The 20696-nt window shown below is 42.5% G+C and overlaps 1 protein-coding gene across 2 annotated transcripts in view; it reads left to right on the top strand.

Moving 5' to 3' along the window:
* The window catches only part of NALF1 (NALCN channel auxiliary factor 1), a 610520-nt gene that overhangs the window by 27354 nt on the left and 562470 nt on the right, over nt 1-20696 (top strand). The gene's annotated exons all lie outside the window — the stretch shown is intronic.

Genomic DNA, 20696 nt, shown 5'->3' with positions numbered 1-20696 from the left:
GACCCAGATGGTAAAGACTCTGCCTGCCAATGCAGGAGACGTGGGTTTGATCCCTGACTTGGGAAGATCCCCCTCGAAGGAAATGACAACCCACTCCAGCATTCTTGCCTGGGAAATCCCATGGGCAGAGGAACCTGGTGGGCTACAGTCCACGGGTCTCTAAGAGTCAGACATGACTGAGTGACTAAAGAGCAACAACTCCCTAACAGATGCTCCCCCTTTAACTTCAGATGTCAAACAAAATGGACTGGGGTCTCAGGAATATAGATCAGGGTTCAGTTCAGTTTAGTTCAGTCGCTCAGATGTGTCCGACTCTTTGCGACCCCATGAATCGCAGCACGCCAAGCCTCCCTGTCCATCACCAACTCCCAGAGTTCACTCAGACTCATGTCCATCGAGTCAGTAATGCCATCCAGCCATCTCATCCTCTGTCGTCCTCTTCTCCTCCTGCCCCCAATCCCTCCCAGCATCAGAGTCTTTTCCAATGAGTCAACTCTTCGCATGAGGTGGCCAAAGTACTGGAGTCTCAGCTTTAGCATCAGTGCTTCCAATGAACACCCAGGACTGATTTCCTTTAGGATGGACTGATTGGATCTCCTTGCAGTCCAAGGGACTCTCAAGAGTCTTCTCCAACACCACAGTTCAAAAGCATCAATTCTTCGGTGCTCAGCTTTCTTCACAGTCCAACTCTCACATCCATACATGACCACTGGAAAAACCATAGCCTTGACTAGACGAACCTTTGTTGACAAAGTAATGTCTTTGCTTTTTAATTTGCTGTCTAGGTTGGTCATAAGTTTCCTTCCAAGGAGTAAGCATCTTTTAATTTCATGGCTGCAGTCACCATCTGCAGTGATTTTGGAGCCCCCCAAAATAAAGTCTGACACTGTTTCCACTGTTTCCCCATCTATTTCCCATGAAGTGATGGGACCAAATGCCATGATCTTGGTTTTCTGAATGTTGAGCTTTAAGCCAACTTTTTCACTCTCCTCTTTCACTTTCATCAAGAGGCCTTTGAGTTCCTCTTCACTTTCTGCCATAAGGGTGGTGTCATCTGCATATCTGAGGTTATTGATATTTCTCTTGGCAATCTTGATTCCAGCTTGTGCTTCCTTCAGCCCAACATTTCTCATGATATACTTCGCATATAAGTTAAATAAGCACGGTGATAATATACAGCCTTGATGGACTCCTTTTCCTAAAAGCACAAACAGACACAGCCTTCCTGAATTCGGCCACTTCCCAGGATAGAGAATTTAGGCTCATTGAACATAATGTGTATAATTTCCAATGTAGAGATCTGACTGTGTGCATGAGTGCTAAGTCAGTTCAGTTGTGTTCCACTCTTTGCTACCCCATGGACTGTAACCTGCCAGGCTCTTCTGTCTGTGGGATTCTCCAGGCAAGAATACTGGAGTGGATTGCCACGCCCTCCTCTAGGGGATCTTCTTGACCCAGGGGTCGAACCCCCACTGAAGAACCTTTCATTGGCAGGCAGGTTCTTCACTACTAGAGTCCCCTGGGAAGGCCAGAAATATGACTATTGATGAATGTCTAATATGATACAGTGCATGATGTCTGATGGGGATGTTTCACTTGGGACGACAGAGGATGAGATGGCTGGATGGCATCACTGACTCGATGGACGTGAGTTTGAGTGAACTCCGGGAGTTGGTGATGGACAGGGAGGCCTGGCGTGCTGTGATTCATGGGGTCGCAAAGAGTCGGACACGACTGAGCAACTGAACTGAACTGAACTTAATACAATTCTGAAATATTATGGGAGAAAAAGAGTGAAATTCTCAAATGAGTTATAGAATAGCAGTTGTAAAATTAGAAAATTACGTACATATGGGCAATTATTCAGGCATTAAAAAGGACACCAAGTAGAAATTGAAAAAGATATCAAAGCTTTTCATTTTTAATTTCTGGAATTTAAATAATTTCACAAAAACTTTTATGACCTTAAAATATTATTATATTTGTATCTTAAATGTGTAATCCCTCAAAAGTTATATAGAGACCAAGACTTGTTATTTACAGCAAGGTTACCGTGTCCTTTATTTTGCAGAGGAAGTTACAAATGCTTAACTGTATCTTAGCGGAGATTATTCGAGAGCTGCACTGTTTAAAATAACCTTCCACAAAGTCAGTTATGCTTCAAAAAAAAAAAAACCTTCCATGATAATAGAAATATTTGACATCTTCACTGTCAGGACAGTAGCCAGTAGCCTCAGGTGGCTGTTGGTACCTGAACTGTGACTGTACAACTGAGGGACTGAATCTTTAATTTTATTTAAACTTAACTAGTTTAAAATTTAATTTAAATGTCCACATGTGGCTAGTGGCTGCCACAGTGAACATCTAAATTCTAGAAAATAGTGGCTATCTCTGGCTAAATATAGTGGCTGAATATCTGAATGGTTTTTTTTTTTTTTTTGTATCTCCATGGCAGCTTCAGGAATAACTTGTATGTACTCTCTACTCAGTTAATGATTAATAAGGTGAGGGGTGATTGAAATTTATTGTGCTGGCCCTTACTCAAAAGGTCATTTTGTCCTTATGAGTGTCAGAATATATAAACTTCAATAAGAAACTCTCAGTGATTGTCAGTTCTTCGATGAAGTCTAATGAGTTTGTGCCAATATTTATAAGATCAGCATTATAAGGTCTGCTATTATATAACTGTGCTGTATGCCCTCAATGGGATGATGTGACTCTTGGTAAGGTAAGGTGAGCTTTGCAGGGCTCCTGTCATATGACGGCAACTCCTTTACTGGAGAGATCAGTGGTTCTCGGGGATAATTCTCGCCCGTGTTGCTTGAGCTCCCTAGTCAGAGTGTCTACATTCAGAGGTTGTCTCTGCAGTTTACCAGTGGTTTGGCTTAACTTAACTTTTGCTTAACTTTTTTAATTCCCAGTTGCTTCATCAGGGGATAATAATGGCCCCTCCCAGTTGGTGCTATCCACAGAGAACCTGCCTGCCAATGCAGGAGACAAAAGAGACTCAGGTTCAGTTCCTGCATGTGTTGGGGAGATCACATGGAGAAGGAAATGACCGCTCACTGCAGTATTCTTGCCTGGAGAATCCCATGGACAGAGGAGCCTGGTGGGCTCCAGTCCATGGAATCACAAAGAGTTGGATACAACTGAAGTGACTTAGCAATAGCACCTAACGCCTGGGATTGTTACAAAGATTAAGTAAGCCCAGGTTACTCAAGCACTTGTAATAGAGTCTGGCACACTGTTAGTGCCATAGACGCATTTGCTAGATAAAGAAAATATGCTTGACGTGACCATGCAGCCAGCACTCAGTCACCGTGGATGTTCTGCTAAATGCGGTCAGGTAAATGTTACTTGTATTTCTACCACCCAGGGAAGTCTCATTGGCCTGGATGGCACACACGTGATCTGTGTAGCCTGACTGCATCCCTGGCGTGTCCAGGAATATCTGGGTGATGCTTTTATTGAAGAGAGCACACAGAAGCTGATTCGGGTCGGGCGAGGGGAGGGTGCTAGAGATATCTAAATAAAAAGGTGGGCGTAAATATCACACTGGCAGATGTCTTCTTCCCAGAGATCTGCTGAGATTGAATTAAAACACTGTCAAGTTTCCCCCAAGAGTGTGCTGGGGAATCACTAATTACACAGGAGGTTAAAAGATATTGAAAGATAAAGAATTTTGTGTTCAAGTGTGCTTGAGAATTGGTAGCTTAAAAAAAATTAATTTTATTTCTATATGGCCGGTCTGCTCAGAGTCTTCTGTAAGTCAGTGTGCTTTGTGAATCTCCAAGCCTGGTAAATATACAGATTCCTACCTTTACTTTTTATATATAATATATTTTTAATCCATGTATTTGATTTTGAAAGCAATTCTGATTTTTGCATCATAATGACTGGTAGCACTTAATGAATTTTAAAATGGCAAGGTACCAAACATCTGTAATAGACACATTATTCCCTGTCACCTGGCACAAATAATTGGATCTTTCCTGGTTTTGACTTTCTTATATGGAAACTAGACTTACCTTGTTTCAGTTCAGTTCAGTCGCTCAGTCGTGTCCCACTCTTTGCAACCCCATGAATCGCAGCACGCCAGGCCTCCCTGTCCATCACCAACTCCCGGAGTTCACTCAGACTCACATCCATCGAGTCAGTGATGCCATCCAGCCATCATCCTCTGTCGTCCCCTTTTCCTCCTGCCCCCAATCCCTCCCAGCATCAGAGTCTTTTCCAATGAGTCAACTCTTCACATGAGGTGGCCAAAGTACTGGAGTTTCAGCTTTAGCATCAGTCCTTCCAAAGAACACCCAGGACTGATTTCCTTTAGAATGGACTGGTTGGATCTCCTTGCAGTCCAAGGGACTCTCAAGAGTCTTCTCCAACACCACAGTTCAAAAGCATCAATTCTTCAGCACTCAACTTTCTTCACAGTCCAACTCTCACATCCATACATGACCACAGGAAAAATCATAGCCTTGACTAGACGGACCTTTGTTGGCAAAGTAATGTCTCTGCTTTTTAATATGCTGTCTAGGTTGGTCATAACCTTCCTTCCAAGGAGTAAGCATCTTTTAATTTCATGGCTGCAATCACCATCATACAGGTAAATGATGAGGTAGATTTTTTTAATGTTTTTTTTGCAATGCTGATATCTATGAGTATATGAATTTTGGATCACATTTGCTTTAATATGTATATTGGGTATTTCTATCACTTATCTTATTAAACTTAGAAGCCAAATTGGCTAAAATGTTTCAAAATGAGATAAAAAATTTATTGAATTGTCTCATGTATATGCAAAGGATATTTCACCAACTTATATTTAAGAAGGATTTCATAAATATAAGCAGAAAAATATATTTTTATTTTTAATAGGTAGCCATTCATTATTTTATGTACTTCTAAAATAATAGAAATTTAAATATAGATACACATTTCTGTATATGGTTTGTGAAAAGTATTCTTTTGCAAGAATATTCGAGGTTTCAGTGATACTTCAGGCATGCAAGAAATATTGTAAAAAGTAAAAAAGGCATATAATCAACTTTTCTTTCCCAGAACTTACTCAAACAATATGCTTCCCCCATGGCAGTGTAAAAACAGCCTTTGTGAAATGTGTTGTGTAAAAACAAAGCAAAACAAAGTTAAATAAAAATTGAAAGCATTTTTGTTTTTTTGTAGTTTGGGCTTTTAAAAAAGTTAAACAGATATTCCAGCTTTTCTTCTGCGTTTCTGTTTTATATGCCTGCTCTGAGTCATTCTCAGAGAAGAACATAGAATATCTATGGGCTGCAATACTTATATAGATGATTTCAGTGCTGCGATGTCAACCATTTTCTCCCCTCAGGCATTTTACTAGTAGTAGTATTTTCCTATTAAATGAAAATTCTCGTAAGTGGCACATCCTCATGGCATTCACTGCGCTAAACAGGGTGTTGCCTCTGCCCAGCTCGCTCCCTTGGGATGGTCCCCAGGGCATCTGGAGCTGGGCCTTCGTCCAGGGCAAGCTCCCTGGGCACTGGTTTTGGCAGTGACAGGTGGGGGCACAGACATTCCCAGACTGCCTTGACCACCACATTGGATTGTGAAACCTTATGTGCTATTAATATTTTATTTGAAATCTGCTTAAGTGTAACTGCATAATTTAACCCATATTATTGAGCAACTTCCATATGCAAAACATTGGGGGGGGTACCTATAATAGTCCCTCTGTTCATGCTTGCTGAATACGTGAATAAGTACGTGCCCGGATGACCCCTGTCTCCCAGGAGCATTCAATGGGAGAGACTGAAATGCTTAAAACTCTTTGTATTCCGGATCAGGAGCTGGGTAATCACTAGGAAAGGTCAAGTTCAACAAGGAAGGATTAGGGAGGATTTGACTTAGGAACTGGTTTTGATTGATAAACTATAAGGATGAGCAGAATCTTAACTTACAAATAGTGATTTTTTTTTTTTTTTCCTTTACAGTTTTCTCATAGAAACCCAATATCCTGAAGTCAGTTGCAGTTCTGTGGGGTCATGTGACCAAGGAGTAGCCAATAGAATGTCTGAGGGAGTTCAGTGTGGTCGTTCAGAGGGGTCATCTTAGAGGGAATGCTATGCTAAGTCACTTCCGTCGTGTCTGACTCTGTGCGACCCCATAGATGGCAGCCCACCAGGCTCCCCGGTCCCTGGGATTCTCCAGGCAAGAACACTGGAGTGGGCTGCCATTTCCTTCTCCAATGCATGAAAGTGAAAACTGAAAGTGAAGTTGCTCAGTCGTGTCCGACTCTGTGCGACCCCATGGACTGAAGCCCACCAGGCTCTTCTGTCCATGTGATTTTCCAAGCAAGAGTACTGGAGTGGGGTGCCATTGCCTTCTCCGTCTTAGAGGGAAAGGACACGATTTTTTTCCTTCCATCTCTCCACTTTGCTACCTAGAAGGCACGTTTGATCTCCAGCTCCATGAGGCACCCCGAACCTTCATAAGGAAGGTCCTAAGTTTAGTCAGGGAACCTGATGAATATTTTGAGTCACTGCACCCAAGTGAAGCAACTTGTTCCAAAAGTTTTCCTTTTTAAAGTGAGAAAAAAATCTACCTGCTTGAAACCACTGTTCTTTGGTATTTTACTGTTGCATATCTGAACAAATTTACATGGCAGTACACCGCTTTATCAACTGTGCTCATTTTAAAATTTATCCATACTTACATATTAGGATACTTATAGGATCAATTTGTAGAACTCATTTTATCTACACAAAGAACATAGGAAGTCCACAGTATATATATATTTTAGAGTATTTGTTTTTGTGTCTTTGTCTATTAAAGAGAGATACAAGGTACAGGGGAAGTACAGGTTTACATGCAAGCTGAACACAATACACTATGTCAGCACTTTCAATTAAGCACTGAACAGTCGCTTCAGTCGTGTCCGACTCTGTGCGACCCCACAGACGCCAGCCCACCAGGCTCCCCCGTCCCTGGGATTCTCCAGGCAAGAACACTGGAGTGGGCTGCCATTTCCTTCTCCAATGCATGAAAGTGAAAAGTGAAAGTGAAGTCGCTCAGTCGTGTCCAACTCTTCTCGACCCCATGGACTGCAGCCCACCAGGCTCCTCCATCCATGGGATTTTCCAGGCAAGAGTACTGGAGTGGGGTGCCATCGCCTTCTCCAATTCTTAAAATCTTACATAAGACATTAAAATAATGTCTAACCCTAACCTTTCACCATGTTTGTTTTCTTCCTTTATTCCTTGTCTTCAAAACTTACACCTTCTCTTACAATTTTGAACAGGTAGTGAGGGTCCCTTACCTACAATGTGAGTGGCACTTCAGAGGTATTTCTGTCTTAAACTTGGACACATTCTCACACTGTGGACCTGGGGCTAGAATGCAGCTGTGCTGCTTGCTAGCTGCGTGATCTTGGGCAACTTTCTTAAACTTTCTCTCTTTTAGTTTTCTAGTAAGGAAAATGAGTGACAAGACAATTTTCCTCAGACAGTGAACTGAGTTGATATTGGAAAGTGTCTGTGTGGTTGTGGTGCTGGTGGTTGTTCAGTCACAGAGCTCCGTCCCACTCTTTACAACCCCATGGACTGTAGCTGCCCGGCTTCTCTATCCATGGGGTTTTCCAGGCCAGAATCCTGGAGTGAGCTACCATTCCCTTCTCCAGGGAATCTTTCTGACCCAGGGATCAAAGCCATGTCTCCTGCATTGGCAGGCAGAGTTTTTACCACTGAGCCATCAGGGAAGCTCCTGTTTGTATGGTATTTGGCACCAATAAACACTATCAAATGATCAGTGATTATTCTAGTGGAGACCTTTTCACAGTAAGCTACAAAGTTTAGACTTTATCCATGTGTAAAACAGCAAACTATTTAAATTGGAAGCAGAAGCATATTAATGAGGAAACTGCAATTTTAGGTAAATTACAGAAATTGGAGTCTGGAAGATGGATTAAAAAAGGATACATCAGACATGCCAGATCAATTAAATGACAGCTGAGCTTACACGAGGAGACTAGAATAAGGGGAATATGACTGGTTTCGTCTTCATGGCATGAGAATTAGTCTAATCACTAGCTGCTGCTGGTAAGTCACTTCAGTCGTGTCTGACTCTGTGCAACCCCACAGACGGCAGATCACCAGGCTCCCCCGTCCCTGGGATTCTCCAGGCAAGAACACCGGAGTGGGTTGCCATTTCCTCCTCCAATGCATGAAACTGAAAAGTGAAAGTGAAGTTGTTCAGTCGTGTCCAACTCTTTGTGCTAGGCCAACTAAATATGCATCCTTTACCCACCATCCTTCTTACAAATTGGGCATTTTTCTCCCGGATCAGATCAGATCAGTTGCTCAGTCATGTCCGACTCTTTGCAACCCCATGAATCGCAGCACACCAGGCCTCCCTGTCCATCATCAACTCCCGGAGTTCACTGAGACTCACGTCCATCAAGTCGGTGATGCCATCCAGCCATCTCATCCTCTGTCCCCTTCTCCTCCTGCCCCCAATTCCTCCCAGCATCAGAGTCCTTTCCAATGAGTCAACTCTTCGCGTGAGGTGGCCAAAGTACTGGAGTTTCAGCTTTAGCATCATTCCTTCCAAAGAAATCCCAGGGCTGATCTCCTTCAGAATGGACTGGTTGGATCTCCTTGCAGTCCAAGGGACTCTCAAGAGTCTTCTCCAACACCACAGTTCAAAAGCATCAATTCTTCGGCGCTCAGCCTTCTTCACAGCCCAACTCTCACATCCATACATGACCACAGGAAAACCATAGCCTTGACTAGATGGACCTTTGTTGGCAAAGTAGTGTCTCTGCTTTTGAATATGACGAACCTTTGTTGGCAAAGTAATGTCTCTGCTTTTGAATATGCTATCTAGGTTGGTCATAACTTTCCTTCCAAGGAGTAAGCGTCTTTTAATTTCATGGCTGCAGTCACCATCTGTAGTGATTTTGGAGCCCAGAAAAATAAAGTCTGACACTGTTTCCACTGCTTCCCCATCTATTTCCCATGAAGTGGTGGGACCGGATGCCATGATCTTCGTTTTCTGAATGTTGAGCTTTAAGCCAACTTTTTCACTCTCCACTTTCACTTTCATCAAGAGGCTTTTGAGTTCCTCTTCACTTTCTGCCATAAGGGTGGTATCATCTGCATATCTGAGGTTATTGATATTTCTCTCGGCAATCTTGACTCCAGCTTGTGCTTCCTCCAGTCCAGCATTTCTCATGGTATACTCGACAATATACAGCCTTGACGTACTCCTTTTCCTATTTGGAACCAGTCTGTTGTTCCATGTCCAGTTCTAACTGTTGCTTGCTGACCTGCATACAAATTTCTCAGGAGGCAGATCAGGTGGTCTGGTATTCCCATCTCTTTCAGAATTTTCCACAGTTGATTGTGATCCACACAGTCCAAGGCTTTGGCATAGTCAATAAAGCAGAAATAGATGCTTCTCTGGAACTCTCTTGCTTTTTCCATGATCCAGCAGATGTTGGCAATTTTTCTCCCCAGAGGATGGCAATTATTGACTTACTTCGGGGTGGTGGAGGTCATCACAAATCCTCCATCTCTGAGAGTGTTAGACCCAGAATCGAATCCAGAATTGGGTTCTGAGCTTTGCAAAGATAAGGCGCCTGCAGGTTCGTGTGGGGGAAGCGCATGTGCTGTCTTTCTGCAAGGCAGTGCTGTTAATTCTTCACTTGCTAGAACATAACAATTACTCACCAGTAGAATGTGATAGAAGAGGATTTGTTTTCGTATAATGACTTTCATACTCAAAACATCCCCAAACTCCTTGCAGATGAGTGATTGAAGAGCGCCGCGTCACCCTCCCACCTGCTCAGGAATAACTGGAACCGCTAACAGCCTGTATCTTTCTAAGCCAAGTGAGATCGCAGGGGGAGAAGACTAGAGTGGAGGTGTGTTTGCATGAATTTAAATGATAGCTTGAATAAAACATCTCCAAAGCACTTTTTACACTCTTGCTGTCTCATTGTCTCTGCGAAGACCTCTTTAATCAGTGATATAGCCCGGATGCACATTCACCATGCATGCTTCCCACCAATGAGCTGTGTTGTGCAGTGTCTTTAAGAAATGTGTCCCCAAGCCCCCTTTGAATAGGAAAAGCAAAATCATTTTCAAGTGTAGGATGCTCTGTACAGTGTAAACCATTATACGGGAAAATGCTAGAGCTGAAAAGGAAAAATAAAAGCATTCAAGGTGATTTTATTTTATTGCTTAAGGAATAAGGTAGCTCAGATGGTGAAGAATCTACCTGCAATGCAGGAGACCTTGTTTTATCCCTGGGTCAGGAAGATCCCCATTCAGGCAACCCACTCCAGTGTTCTCGCCTGGAGAATCCCAGGGACAGAAGAGCCTGGTAGGCTATAGTCCATGGGGTCGCAGAGTTGGACACTGATAAGGAAGATACAGTCCATGGTGGTGCTTCTTCAATACACGTTGTGTGTTGAATCACCTGCAGATTCTTATCCCATAAATGGGTTAGGTTCTGAGAATGCCTTTATATCAAGCCCCAGGGGATGTTGGGCTTTTTGGTTGCACTCAGAGTAGCAAGCATTTAGCAAGCATTATGGCATAAAGGCAAAATTTGTTAGTAAATGTGAGAAAGGGTCAAAGACAAGCTCTTCAGAACCCTGCTCCTTCAGGAATGGTTCTTGTTTATTACTAGGCTTCCAGACTTTCAAAGTTGTCTAAACAGAAGTTACAACCCTTTCTACTGAGTGCCTAATCTAAATGCCAAACCAGAGCACATTTCTGAAGCATCATGGGTCTCACGTCAGTTTTTCGGCCTATCTTTGAAAGAAATCTGCATAATCTAATGATGGATGCTCCCTTAAAAGTCAGGTATGAGTGCTATCTGTCAGAGAGGCCTCTGTGAAATGATCTTCAAGGTTTTCAGGGTATCTTTCTTTGCAGAAAGAACTGGTTAAGTATCATTTCCGTGCTTCATTCTCTTCAAATCTCTGCTCCAGAACCCCGGGAGGTGCTGTGAAGTGCTATATCTAGAAAGTGAAAGCAGATGTCATGCCGCGTCCTGGGAGAGTCTGTGTAGCTGGTGGGGCATTCAGGGTCCCTATGCCCTCCCCAGACGGCTTCAGGTCGTTTGTGTCACTCAGGCTCTGATTTATCCGCATTCTCAATAGAGTGTCTGCCCTCTATTTTCAGGACCCATTCTCTGCAACATTCTCTGTACTTACAGAACTCATTCCAAATCCCTCTAGAAGGTGGATGCCCGAGGAAACTTGTGGAGGTGCATTGATGTTGGGAGGAAAAGGCCCTTTATTGCTGCAGAGTGTTATCATCATGGCCACATATCTCTTCGCTCAGTAAATCGGAACTTGAAGCTTTGAGAGTGTTGTCTGCTGATCTGTCTTATCCTCTCTGGCCCTGGTTCCCCCAGTGTTTCTACATGGTGGATGCTCTTTGAGGACCATGAGCTTAGAAAGGGTTGTGGATAACATCCCCTAGTGTTAGCACATTCACAGTGCGCTTTTCCATTTACAGAGCTTTTCATATAAATTGTCTCAACAACGAATGTAGGACAACTTGCCCGAGGTCACTTGGCTAGTGAGGATTTCAAAGGAAATTCTGAAGCCAGGTCAGAACTTTCACTGCTAGAAACATGCAGCTAATTACCCTTCAAATATAGAGCAGTATTTAACCCAGAATATTATGGAATCGTATTTTTGTTCTGTTTCAATGTTGTGATCTATTTCCACTATTTAAAGCTATCATTTAAAAAAAAATTAAAAACTTAACTGCAGAATCAAGTGTGGTAGTTCGGTTTTCAGAAAGACATTTCTCATTCTTGATGATGCCTTTTTAGATTTAATAAGAAAGTAACACTATTAAATGTTAACTACCTTGATTTCAAGATATATTATACTTTTCTAGTTTTTTTTTTTTTGGTATAGAACACAAATAATTTGGTAGTTTTTCAAGCAAAATGTTTTCTGAGATTTATATAAAATTGTTTCTGTGTTGTGCTTAATGTGGGGCTGGCTCCCTGTGCCGGCTCTGGGGTTCCAGTTGTTGGGACAATTAAACTGAGACTGTACAGCGCACAGCCTAGGGGACAGCAGGCATCCCTGAAGGCCAGCTCTTAATTACTGTTGTCATTGCACAGATTTTATGTCACCCAGCATTTATATACTTTAAAAATGTTAATAACGAGCTTAGTCCTCAACCACTGATCTGCCTGTGGATCTCGCACCGGCTCTTAACTTTACTCAAATGGATCCGCTCTGGAGTGTATGCTTCCCCTGCCTCAGAGCCAGTGTCATGAAAGACACACGTCCCTGGACCCTCCCTCTTGGGGCAGAATTGGCTGAGGGAAGATACGATTCCAAAGTCAGATCTGTTCCTCCGGTTTTGGGGAGGACGAGTGGGTGGATACAGTGGTCCTTTTTTAAAATTAATGTCAATCATGCTCAATTGTAAGAGCTTTCACAGTGCTGAAAGTTAGGAGGGGAAAAGAGAGGTTAATCTATGTCTCCATCATTCAGGAGAAGATATTGATGACATGTAAAGATTTGTAAGGGTTTTCCCCTTCTGGGTATCTGAAAGTAGAAAGACGTTTTCGGGAGCCGTTCTGCTGGTGAACTTGTGCTCTTGAGTGCCTCTGTGTCCTCCATGTCTAACCAGACACTGCATCTCAACGGCTGTCTTGTAAATAAGTACTGCGCTATATCAAAGGGAAAAACAAGTAATTAGATAGTAATTAACCCCGTATCAGCCATCAGGGATGACATATGATTTCCACGAAGAAAGAACAGAACGGAAGGAAGATTCTAGCATGTATGTGACTGCTGTGTGTTCCACAGTCGGGCTTCAGAGTATCGTTTACAGCACGTCTCCTGCAGGTGTCTTCCCTTTCTCTCTCGGTGCCATTTGCTGTCATATTAAACCTGGAATTAGTTTGGTGTTCTTGTCTCGTCTCCTTAGGAACCCTTCTGAATGATTCGTTACACAGGAAATTATCATCCCACAGTTAGGAAAGTAACGTTACAGATGAATAATGTTTTGACAGAATTTTCAAAATTAAATTGCATACTATACCTTAAGTAGAGTTGAAATAACTTAATGTATATGTTCCTTGGAGAGTTATGTTTATTATCATCCACATGGGGGATATGAGAATGAGAAATAATTCCATTTTTCTTATCAAAAATTGGAGAGCAGAGCTTTTCTCCAGGCAAGTGATCCAGCTGTCTGGGGTAACATTTAGACATGAGATTCAGAATCTTTTTAATTACACTGGTTAATTGTTCACCCAGTTAGTACACCATCAATTGCCACCCTTGTTGGCCAGTACCCTGATGACTACCATTGCACAGCTTGGCTGATAAGGGCGGGGTGATTCATTGCTTTTCCCTCTGCTCTCGTGGCATAATGGTAAGAGCTTTACTGTTATTAAAAAAAAAAAAAAAAACAGGTATCAAATTTAGTCTCATGTTCTCTGACTGAAATATGAAACAGAAATGGTCTAATTTAGCATTAGGTTTGATATTTCTCACAGTTGCCAGAGTTAACACATATGTTAGTGAATGGTATTGTTAAAAATAAAATACAGCTATCTTAAGTCTGCAAAAACTGAAATTTTAAATATTATTATGAGATGAGAGTAAAATGGTGTCATGGAATAATGCCTTTTCATGGGAAGCATTATGATGGCAGATAACAAGGGGGCCAGAAATCTTGGTTTTCATTTTTCTTATTTTATTGTGTTCAGTTCAGTTCAGTCGCTCAGTCGTGTCCGACTCTGCGACCCCATGAATTGCAGCACGCCAGGCCTCCCTGTCCATCACCAATGTTAAGAACATTTAGTAAGAGATTTACCCTCTTGAAGTTTTACATGTATAATACAGTGCAGTTAAATATAAGCAGTATGCTCTAGCGACCATCTCCAGAACTCACTCATCTGTGTAACTGAGACTTTATATCCCTTGACTAGCAGCTCTCCATTTCTACCCCCAGCCCCTGGTAACCACTGTTCTACTCTGTATCAGCTTGACTATTACATACCTTATTAAGTGGAAGTACCTGTCCTTCTATGTCGGACTTATTTCCCTTAGCATAGTGTCCTTCACGGAGAAGGCAATGGCACCCCACTCCAGTATTCTTGCCTGGAAAATCCCATGGATGGAGATGCCTGGTGGGCTGTAGTCCATGGGGTCAGTAAGAGTCGGACACGACTGAGTGACTTCACTTTCACTTTTTACTTTCATGCATTGGAGAAGGAAATGGCAACACACTCCAGTGTTCTTGCCTGGAGAATCCCAGGGACAGGGGAGCCTGGTGGGCTGCCGTCTATGGGGTTGCACAGAATCGGACACGACTGAAGCAACTTAGCAGCAGCAGTGTCCTTCAGGTTCATCCATATTGTTGCAAATGGTGGGATTTCCTTCTTCTTTTAAGGCTGAGCAATATTCCATCGTAAGTTGAGACTGTGGATTCTGAACCCTGGGCCAGTGCACATAATCTGACTGCTTAAGAAATGTCATTGTCTAAGTCTTGTTACACCTATAACCGAACTGGAGAAACAGGTACCACCCCTCCAAGCAGCTCTGAAATGTTAACCTCTCAGTTGTGTCCGACTCTTTGCCATCCCATGGACTGTAGCCCATCAAGCTCCTCTGTCTGTGGAATTCTCCAGGCAAGAATACTGGAGTGGGTTGTCATTCCCTTCTCCAGGGGATCTTCCTGATCCAGGGATTGAGCCCGGGTCTCCTGCATTGCGGGCAGATTCTTTACTGTTTGAGCCACCAGCGAAGTCTGAGCCATCGGTGGTGGTGGTGGTTTAGTTGCTAAGTCATGTCCGACTCCTGGGACCCCATGGACTGTAGCCTGTCGGGGTCCTGTGTCCATGGAGCCATCGGGAGGCAGATCTAAACCCACATCCCTATTCATGCAGATGAGTTGTTACTTATCAAATGAAAGGATGAGTTCAGATTTCTTTTACACGGTTTTGGACAGGTGACCAATTGTTAGGCCATCCTTCTTGTATCTGCTTCTCCAAGCAGAAAGAAACCTCTGGAAAGAGATACTGGGTTGGGATGCACCAGACATGGAAATCATGCTTGCTCTTAGGGGAGGTTTGTGTGTGTGTGTGTCTCTGTGTGTTTATGTGTGTTGTCATTAAATTTAATGTGAATCTCTACATATTCTGGGTTTCCTCACAGTGTTCTTCTCTTTGGGGAATCAGAAGTTCTCTATGCTCAACTCTTGAAAAGCACCTTCTGTGTTCTGAGGGGTTTGATTTTATCAGAGTGGATAAGAGGGGCTGTAGACAAAGACGGAGGGCACACTGAGGTGCGCGGGTGTGGTCGCTGCTGCTGCGGCTAAGTTGCTTCAGTCGTGTCCGACTCTGTGCGACCCCATAGACAGCAGTGGAGCCTCATCGGAGGCCGTGCGCTGCCTGTGTTCCTGCCATCACGGCCGATGCGAACCGCACACAAGGACATGAGTCTGGGCCTTGAAATAAAAACAAAATTTGGAGTGCAGACGACACTAACAGGAGCCTTGATTCTAATCACTGATACAAACCCTTTCAAAAAGAAGGATACGATTGTGTACTTTCGAAGTGCTCTCAGCTTTTTAAGAGTAAGCTGAAAATTGCCCAAATGAGAAATGATGGGAAATCCAATTCACAGATCCCTTTGGTTTGCGGGAACAATTGTAAGATCAGTATCAGTGACAGGAGTACGCATTGGTGTGGTCGCCCCAATGCCAGCAAGGAGATTCTGACCCAGGGACAAAACACACCCTCATCTGTTACACTTCTGTTCAAGTAGATATGTGAACCTTGATAGTCCCAGAACAGTTTATCTTTTCTGGGCTGAAAGACATCTTTTAACTGCCCTTTCCCAAGTTTACCCAAGTTCAGTTTTCTTAAACCCACAACTAAGATTTATTATAGTGTTTTTTTTTCTTCAAATGACTACTATACTGATAAAGAAAGAAACATGTAATTTATCTCATTTTTAAGTGTCTGTGGAAAATAAAAATGAGTATTTATAGATTTTTTAAAAGTAAACTTGTTGAAAAAAAAAAAAAAAAGACTATTGACTTGCAGAGTCAATAGCCTTTCATAGGCTGAATGCTCCTGTTTCTTTAAAATTCATATGTTGAGAGGCCTAACTGCCAAAGTGGTGGTGTTTGGAGGCGGGGCCTTTCGCAGGTGATCTGGTCATGCGGGCAGAGCCCTTGAGTGTGATGGTGTCCTCAAAAAAGAGGCTTCAGGGAGATCTCTCACCCCTTCTTCCCCTGGGGGGACACAGGCAGTGCTGCAGTGAGCACCAGGAAGCAGGCTCTGCCAGGCTCCAACTCTGCCAGCGCCTTGACCTTGGTCTTCCAGGCTCCAGAACAGTGGGAAATACATTCTTGTTGTTTGTAAGCCATCCAGTCTACGGTAGTGTGTTCCAGCAGCCTTAATGAACGAGGATACAGGGCAACACTTGTATAGACCCATAAATATAACATAAAAAATGTGGGTAGTATTTAATTAAGAAAGTATAGCCAACAGGAATTTGCCGAGGATACAGGGCAAAACTTATATAGACCCATAAATATAAAATAAAAAATGTGGATAGTATTGAATTAAGAAAGTATAGCCAATGGGAATTTGCTCTATGGCTCAGGAAACTCAAACAGGGGCTCTATCAACCTAGAGGGGTGGGATGGGGCGGGAGATGGGAGGGAGGTTCAAAGGGAGGGGATACATGTACACCTGTGGCTGATTCATGCTGAGGTTTGACAGAAAACAACACAATTCTATAAACCAATTATCCTCAGTTAAAAAATAAATAAAAAAGTAAGTGGCGTGTAGTTTTTATCTTTATTGGAGTATAGTTGATTGGGCTTCCCTCATAGCTCAGTCAGTAAAGAATCTGCTCGAAATGCGGGAGACCAGGGTTCAATTCCTAGGTTGGGAAGATCCCCTGGAGAAGGAAATAGCAACCCACTCCAGTATTCTTGCCTGGAGAATCCCATGAACAGAGGAGCCTGGCGGGCTACAGTCCATGGGGTCCCAAGAGTTGGACATGACTTAGTGACTAAAGAGAGAGAGAGGGAGAAGTGGAATGAATTAGTCTAGAGGTGCATAGCTTGCTGGCCTGGGGACATGGGTTTTGGCCATTGAGTTCTAGTATTTCCTTATGACCAGGGATCCCTGTGGGAAGACACCTGGTTTAGTTCCTAGGAATAGATCTGTTCTCCATGTTTCTACAGCAGATCCTCGGACAAACGGTATTCTTGGGTGCTCGGGGTGAATCCTTCTAATGGAAAGAAATAACTCGTTTAACAAGGAATCCTTATGTTCCTTGAGCTCAGGCAGACTCCCAGCTAGCTGAAAAGCACATAGGAGAACAGAAGAAAAAAATGCAAAGTCTAATGCAGTTAAGAAGACTCCAAGTGGCCCTTTATTAGGAGAATATTAATATTTTAATTCTTGAATAAGTACTCCACAAATATTTATTTCTATATCTATCAGATGAGTCAGATAATATTAGACTTGACTGATTAAAACAAGTATATTGCAATATTTGTAGTTTTAGGAGCATATCATAAATCCTAATGCAATGTCAGAAATTATGCCTGGCTGAGGTTTATTCCAGAACATGGTGGATGCTGAATCTTATAAATAAATAGATTTCCGTGGATTAGTATTACTGCCTGAGGCATTCGGATATAATTTGATGTTTTAAGTTGCTTTCTCTTATAATTTTATTTCCATTTGTGTAAGGTCTTGTTTTTCTCATTAATTTGTAAAGATTGAACACCTACTTATGTGTCAGGCAAGGCACAAAGCCCACCACATCTTTTTCAACAACTCTAAGATCTCTAAGGGCTTCGCTGGTGGATGATTAAGAGTCCGCCTGCAATACAGGAGACCCAGGTTTGATTCCTGGGTCAGGAAGGCCCCCTGGAACAGGGAATGGCAACCCACTCCAGTATTCTTGCCTGGAGAATTCCGTGGACAGAGGATTCTAGCCAGCTGCAAGTCCATTGGGTTGCAAAGAGTCAGACACACCTAAGTGACTTATACACTTGAGATCGCTGATGCCGGATATACCAGTGAGAAAACAGAGGCTGGGAGATGTGTATGTTTTCCCAAGGTCACAAAAATAAAAAGCTGAAGCAGTGTTTTGATGGAAGTGTTTCTGCGCCCAAAGACCACCCCCTGTCCAGGGGGAAACGTCCTCTTGTCTATGAGTTGACCATGGTCTTCTCCACTCGTGTCCTTTATGTTTTATCCAGGAAATTGCTCGGACATGAACAGTTACAATGCTGGAAAGACTTTCCCATCCTTGCTGAAAATTGTTTATGGGTTGCCTTTTTCTTTATGCATTTTTTTTTTTCTGTTTCACTCTTTCAGTCTGGAGCCTCTTGGCATCTTTCTGTTTGCATTGGACCATTTTAGATAGTGCTTCTTTCTGCTCTTTCTGGGGCAGGCTCTTCTGTTTTAAGCATGCAGATACCATTCCTGCTTTCTCTATTGTGCCTGGTCCTCACACTGTGTTTGACAGCTTTTCAACTGCTGGCATTCCCCGAGGCACACTCTCTCAGCTTGTGTTGTTGGTTGAGTGGCTTTGCACTATAGTTGGGGCTACACACACACACACACGCACGCGTGCATCCATGCAGGATGGGTCTTACACAGAAATGGAATCGTTTAAAAAGACCACTTTTCAATCACCTCAAATGAGTCTCTCTCTCTTCCTCTCCTTGCTTATTTTCTTAATCTAAAATACTCTACTCCATTCTCCAGCAAAGTAGTTACATTTAAAAGACTGCCAGTGACACGCTTTTTCTCTTCAGTGGCTTATAATAGTTGTGGTCAAAATACAGGTAGATTAGTGGACTTTGTTGGAATGGTAACAGTAACCTTTCATTTAAAAAGTTTATGAAATTTCTCTTCTTTTTATAGTTTTGCATGGTTGAGGAACTGTTTATATGAGTAGATCAGGGAAGTCATTTATTTTCTACAAGTATGTGAATTTACTTATTTTTAATTACCTCTGTAGCTTTGAATATTAAATAATATTTTTAGGAGTTAATACTGTGAATTGTACTTTTAACAAGGATAATAGGGATTGAGGCCTAATTATGGACTGAGGCAAGAATTCAGATAAAGGAAAGAAAATTCTAATGAAAGATTATAGTAATAGATAATTTGTTAAAAATTAAGGGGTATCAACATTTTTTGATGTTATAATACATTTGATATTGAAAAATGGCATTTCACCAATTACATAACATGATTCTTTTAGATTAGGCTAGAAACAGGAAATAAATTATATATATAGTATATATACCTATATACTATATATATATATATAGTGAGAGAAATAGGAAATTACAGTTATAAAACCTTGACTAATATTCTCATTTTGCAGTTGAGGTGGTGTCTAGAAGGTAGAGTTTAGGTTACTTGTCACAAACAAGGACAGAAATTCACCTAACTCTCCCCTAGGCAGGAATATGTCTCTTTTACCCTAGGACCTGAGCGTTGCATTTTGCTTTTGAGAATCCTGAGTGGACTTTTCTCAGCACTGCCTTTCCTTTCTAAGCGTCTAAAGCACTGTTAGAATCCAAACAAACAAGAAGATGAATACCAGCGGTGTAACCACTAAATTTGGTTTTGGATCATGTCCCAGTGTTCAGGAGAGGTGGAAGGTAATTTGTTGCTTTATCTCCCCTTTCATATTCCTGACACTGGCCACTGAAGTGGCAAACCGGAAGCCGTCAGGGCAGTGGTGCAGAGCGAGCGTGATTCATGACTGCGAGCCGTGGGGAGGCCGACGCGCACGCTGGGAGGCGTGTCCGTACGTGCTTCTCGGGGTCTCATCAGAAATGAGCTGCAGCCAGGCCCCTGGCCTCTCCTCCCAGAACTCTGTGATGGCCTATTTTATGTACGAAAATGGAGGAGTCCACGCATGTAGGAGACAAGCAATTTTTAGTTTGAATCGGTTATTTTAATCCTTTAATCTGGATTAGTTTAGTCCAAAATTTCCTGTTTAGAGTAGCAGATCTATGGCTTCCATTCTGCCCTTTATCTTCCTTGTGGGCTCAGATCTCAGGAATGTTTCCCCAGGCTTCATGTGAATGGAAAATGAAGGCATTGGAGCATTTTCAGTGCAGTGAAGCATCACCCAAGAGGCAAGTAGTAAAGAAAATTATGGGCGAAAAAGGCTTTAAGACATTTAATCTATTCACACTTTATTTTTATTTATTTCCTAATTTGTTCACTCAGTCATTAAATATTTACTGTATGTCTTTCACTGTTAGACTTGCAGTCAAAGCAGATAACTTTGAGATCATCCCTACTGTTAACAGTCAGACAATACAATGAAAAAACAGAATTATGTACTTATAATAATTATTTTCAGTTCAGTTCAGTTGCTCAGTCGTGTCTGACTGTTTGTGACCCCATGAATTAAAGCACGCCAGGCCTCCCTGTCCATCGCCAACTCCCGGAGTTCACCCAAACTCATGTCCATCCAGTCGGTGATACCATCCAGCCATCTCATCCTCTGTCGTCCCCTTCTCCTCCCGCCCCCAATCCCTCCCAGCATCAGAGTCTTTTCCAATGAGTCAACTCTTCGCATGAGGTGGCCAAAGTACTGGAGTTTCAGCTTTAGCATCCGTCCTTCCAAAGAACACCCAGGACTGATCTCCCTTAGGATGGACTGG

The sequence above is a fragment of the Bos indicus genome, chromosome 12 (assembly GCF_029378745.1).
Source record: "Bos indicus isolate NIAB-ARS_2022 breed Sahiwal x Tharparkar chromosome 12, NIAB-ARS_B.indTharparkar_mat_pri_1.0, whole genome shotgun sequence".
Taxonomy (NCBI): domain Eukaryota; kingdom Metazoa; phylum Chordata; class Mammalia; order Artiodactyla; family Bovidae; genus Bos; species Bos indicus.
The sequence above is the reverse complement of the archived record's forward strand: the minus strand, read 5'-3'. Positions and strand labels throughout refer to the sequence as shown.